We start from the raw sequence: 6,048 nt of genomic DNA on the forward strand, positions 1-6,048 counted from the left end.
TAAACTTAAACAGAACTCATCAACAGAGTGCAGTCACTTATCGACAATTTGTTTGACAAATGAAACCAAGGTCAATTTTTTAATGGGGTTACTTTCCATTTCAAGACACTCAAAACAACCAGCTTTAATTTTGATCTCACCAGGCTTGTACTAAATCGCTAGGAAAACATCCAGCTATATTTTGCATCAGAACTCACAGAAGGTGTCTGTTGCTCAAATGTAGACGAGTCAGTTGTTTTCTGGATTTTTCTAATTATAGTTAGTTTGCCGGGGGCTGCGGTACAACATAAGTTAATTACCTTCACGTTGGTACTTATATCTAGTTAAATAGACATAGACTCGAGGTTAACCCCTTTGAGACTACCAACAAGATTAAAGTAGAAGCCACGAGCGGTACTAATGATCTCAGCCACAGGAAACGATGCAGACTATTCACTGGGAAATGCATGGGGAGAGGTTAAGCCGGGTGATACCCCGGAAGATCGCGTTGTAAGCAAATTCTGCATAAGTTCAGTGTTAAGAATACAAATTGACATTTGATTCGCACACTGCAACAGCTACACGGTGTTTCTCTTACGTTCCTTTAACACTTCACTAATACTTTGGGCAGACATGCACCTATCCTCTGTTTAGTCGGTATATTTCTGTTAATAAATGCGATTAATCCCTCCGCATGGGATAACGGATCCATCATCCTGGCAATATGACAACTTCATAAGAGGATGATATAAAAGACCCGCCATTTCTCGAGTCTCTTACCAACCATCTTGGACAAATGACTCAAACAAAACCTAGCCTTGGCTGGGAAAAAAAAAAAATAATAATAAAAAAATTAGGGATTTCAGAAGTTCTTGTCGAATATTTCCCGCGGTAGATGGTAGCAAAGTATGGAAAATGTTGATTGCGACTTTCCTGCCTGCACTTTAAAAAAGAAAATGAATATTAAAATAAAAATAAAATAAGCTAGCCTGAAAAAAATTTCACTCATTTGCCTTTGATTTCTTTTTTTACTTTAAGAGAAACCGGCACCGTTTTTGCATTTCATTCCCTCAGAAACATCCAGATAAAAAACTATTATTGGGTATGTGTTCTCTGCATAGGGCGGTATTCCCAAAGTTCCAAGCCACAGTCACTCCCTCTTAGCTTAAGTTCCATATGACCCATATCCCCTTCAGGAATGTTTCCTACATCAAGTAGTTGGCCAAAATGAAAATTGCTTGTACATGCGTCTAACTGTGAACTGGGAAATCTCAAATCGCTACAGTAGAGGTGACTTCTTTTTCTCGACATTTCATTTTTGTTCAAGAACAAAGTAACTTTTAGTTTAGAACTGCTATCGGCGCAATCTCTTATCCAATTAGTTAATTGTTACTCTTTTGTGTTATTATCCCCTTCAAGGGTAATTCATGGAAGATCATGAGTGGCTGTCCTCTTTACCCCGAGCTCAGTTCAACACTTAAAATATCAACAGCAACTTTTAGTTCAAGTAGGAGACATGACACCCACAATAGTTGAAATTGAACTTGCAGCGCTTGTTAATGGTTTTACTGCAGATGAACGTTAATAATCTTGTTTGTCTGCCGCTAAAAGCAGAAATACCGACGGGGTGCCGTATAAGACATGCATATAGAATAATGATTTCCTGTTCCCGGCGTAGTACAGCATGTTCATTCATCTTTAAAATGAAATTTTCACCAGATTTCAGAAAATCTATAGGGGAAATACAAAAAGCGACTGAATGCTGTGATCTTTCTCAGTGCAATTCAAAATCTTGATCATCAGCTCATTATCTTATTTTTGGATTCGTACTTATTTCATACAGACTACTTCTCGAGGCTTTGCCAAAAAATTATATTTGGTCATGTCCGACGGATACTTTATAGCATAAAAATTAAAATTTGAGATCTCGTGACAAAACTGGATTTGTGACAAGTGTTGCTGTCTTTGTTAAAGTGGAATTTCCGACGATTGCACCTCACTGAGTAGTGCTCAGCCTTCAATAAAGGAAACATTACAGTTTTCGGGTTTAGTTACCATACCTTAGTACCACCAATAGTACTTCATTTTATCTGCTAAGATCAGCTTCAAACGGGATTCGACAGTTTTTTCTTGAACAGCGAGTGATAACAAAGGAAACAGCGATATACCCTCGCTAAGGGGTGGCTGAAAAGATTACAACTAAACATTAAGCTTCCTGGAAAATTCTCATAGGCTCTCGGATAAGCATCAATTGTTTTGTGCTAATAAATATGTTCATCTATTCAATTGTATTTTTACGTGATACTGTGAGTTGCAGTGAACTTTGATAGAGTTACATTTTCTTGCTGCGAAGACACCTTTCCTTCATGATTGGTCGGTTTTGAATGGCGGTCGCCATATTGGAGAAAATTCTATTATGAAGATGTTTGTTGGGTTTGTTCTTATTGGACTGAGAGCACCAATGATCAGCCAATCTTGACTTAACATTTTTTCCTGGTCTTGAAATTATTAGTTCTCATGACTTCTTGTAACATATGTCATCGGTAGGTTAAAAAGAATATATTTTGATTAAAAAGTGGAGTTTGTTTTATCCTCGGTAATGTCGACATTGTTGGTGAAACTTTGGGTTATGCCGGCCCTTTACAATCGAAGCTGGATGAGACAGATCATTTCAACGTAGAAATGTAGGCATCACAATATCTCAACATTTATTGGCGATGGTTCTTAAAAATTATCACAAAATATATTGAAAGTGCTTCTAACTTTCATGATTTTCCAAAATAAATGAAACATTATCTACATGAGTGACATGCAAATCGCGCAAAAAGACTCTTCAAATACAGAACTGAGTTTGACAGAAGGAGACTGGTACAAAGCCAACCAGCAGAGAGGATCGACACATGACAGTCACAGCAATTGAAAACCAACCACTGATTACGCTTCACAAGGTGATTGCAATCATTGGCATTCATCGCTTAAAGAACACTGTCAGTAGGTAGTGGTCATGTCACCGTGTATGTTAGATATGACAAATTCGTGATATAAAGAACTTAATACTCGACTATTATCTTCTTACTCCAAGATAAATCAATAACCTCATAGGTTTAACCACAGCTTTAGAGGTAAAAACCACACAGGCAAGCATCGTTTCCGGAGGTCATTACTGCATTCGTGAGCAAGCTTTTAAGATTAATTAAAGGACGGTTTGATTTTATTTTGATTTGTGTAAGTATATGGGCTCTCTCGCAATCTCCCTCAGCTCGAAGAATCTGTGTCCTAAAAAACTTAAGTTCTTTATGATTTACATCATTTTCTTGATGCCAAGTGAAAATGACACCATTTCAGTACGAAAGCAATTCACTCAAAAAAGTTCATCCTACGAGTTTTTCCTTTAAGTTAGTTTACAGTGATTTGACTCAATTTAGCTAAAAATTCGAGCAATTAATTAGCTGTAAATCAAAACATTAATTTTTCCGATTATAAATCTGCGTGTGCAAATTATATCCAACGAATCAAGGTATCAGAAGATACCTTAATTTAATTAGAGTTCCGACGACAGACGTTCTTAGAGTAATTCCTTTCCGCCGATGCTTGCTTTATATGATTTGAAGATTAAAGAAAACAAAAAAATTCAAATTCTCGTTAGACAGCGCCGCTCACGAATAGAAAATGATCGTCAGAATTTCTTTCCATCAACCATAAGCGGTCAAAAGATGCGATCCCCAATAAAGGAAAAGAAACAGTAAAAGAAACAGTAGGAGATTAAAATATTGACTGAGAGCGATGGATTATAAATAAGTTGTATTGGTGGTCGGTTTAATGAGAATCTTCAACTGGAAGAACCTTTGCAGGCGCATGGGTTATTCTGAGACACTTATGGCAATTTATGCATCAGTAGGTCGGATCGGAATGCATCGTTATCACCACACAATCCTGAAAAAGGCTTCATCATACCAGAGTTAATAGAGGGAACTCTGATCAGACCCGACGGTATCCAATATGTTGCGCACCAAGTTTTTCAGTTCAATCTTGTTTAGCAAGTAATCCATTAATAACAAATCTCATAAATTATCGGTGCTTTCCGTTTTGAAAATTATTTCCTACTTACCTAAAACCACAGAGGAGCCTTAAAAAGGTATTTAATCCCATTTTTACTTGAACAATAACCTATTGACGCTGACATTTCGCACTTATCAATTTAAGTCTCAGTAATACTGAGAAAGCAAACTCTTGCGCAACTTCTGGTAAAATGTAAACTACGTGGAGCATAGAGCCGCAGAGGAACAGTTTCGTGTTCTTATGAAGCTCATCAATATTCAAGTGCAAGTGCAAGACAATGCACCATTCACTTTTCACTACCATAATTTGATTGATGATATCCGACCACCACTAAACCGGCCGTTTCAAAAGCTCAATTATTTGTTTGACGTGTACATCCATCTCTTTACTCCAAATGAGACGTAATGCATGATATTCCTCACGTTCTCGTGTAGCTACGTGCATCTATATGGTATGGTATCCATCTATACGGGGATGCGTGCAAAACTGCAATTTCGCTCCCTTTCCTTTATGGGTGAGGACATCGTCCCCGCAGACACCGCCAAAGACCTTGGTGTGATTTTGGATTCTAATTTAACTTACGATGAACACATAATTAAGACCACTTCCTCGTGCATGTCCCGCCTCGGCCAAATAAACCGTGTCAAGCATGTTTTCGACAAACGAACACTTTTGATGATTATTAATTCCTTAGTTTTCAGCAGGTTATTTTATTGTTCCAATGTTTGGTCAAATACCTCAAAATGTAATGTTAACAAGTTACAGGCAGTGCAGAACTTCGCATGCCGCATTGTTAGCGGTGCGCGTAAATTTGACCACGTTACACCAATTCGCAAGGAACTAAATTGGCTTTCAGTTCAAAGCCAGCTTTACTACCGGAACGCTACTATGGCCTTTAGATGCATGACTGGTCAGGCCCCAGAATACCTCTCATCAAAATTCATAAAGCAAGCCGAGGTTAGTCGACGTAGCACCAGAAATTCGCAGCTTTTGCAAATTCCATTCTTTAGAACAGCTAGCGGTCAGAGAACATTTTTCTATAGAACTGTAAACTTATGGAATTATTTGGATTATTCCTTTAAACTGTGCAACTCCGTTAATGTTTTTAAAAAACGTTTAAGGACCAAATTACTTAAAGAGTTGTAATTTTACATATGTGTTTGTATGCTTTTGTTTTTCTTTTAGAACATTCAGATTTTAAAACATTTTTAATTGTAAATGGGACTTTTTAATTGTAATAGGAATATTTTTTATAACATTGTCTTTGAAAAGCCTCCTTGGGGAAAGTCAATAAAGTATGTATGTATATGTATGTATGGTATGGTATCCATCTGTATGGTATGGTATCCATCTATATGGTATGGTATCCATCTATATGGTATCCACGTTATGGTGTATGGTATCCATCTATATGGTATCCACGTTATGGTGTAGCTGCATGCATCTATATGGTATGAATCAAGGCTAAAACCAAACCTATCAATAAATTGCATGGGAACCAAAGCGTCATAAGGCCGCAATATGTTAAATGGAACTACCATAGCTTCATGGTTTTATTTCTCCTATTCACTACGGAGTATTTTTCGATAAAGAGGGCTCTTAAAAAGGTTGAAAGGTGAGCCCATCAACAAAAGGTGTTAATTTGCAAATGTTAGTACTATATGCAATTATTCAGTCGCTCATTTTGCTATTTTGGTATAGCAAGTCAATTTGTGGAGATTATCCATAGAAAAGTCATGACTTTCCTTGCATTTTCTAACACACAAGTTCCCCAATTAGCATACCTTTCAACTCTCTCTACCAAAACCTTATCGGAAAAAATAACACAGTGACCCAAAAAGACAACTGTAAAAAAAAAAAAAAAAAAAAAAAAACAGGAAAAAAATAGAATAAAATCGATGAATAGGAAAGGCAGCAAAAGGAAAAAATTACGGGGAAGAGTTGCTGGGCCCCTTAGTGATTTCGAGAGTTACTACTCCTCGTCTGCCGGCTGCAAATCATACTCAGGTA

The sequence above is a fragment of the Stylophora pistillata genome, chromosome 3 (assembly GCF_964205215.1).
Source record: "Stylophora pistillata chromosome 3, jaStyPist1.2, whole genome shotgun sequence".
Taxonomy (NCBI): domain Eukaryota; kingdom Metazoa; phylum Cnidaria; class Anthozoa; order Scleractinia; family Pocilloporidae; genus Stylophora; species Stylophora pistillata.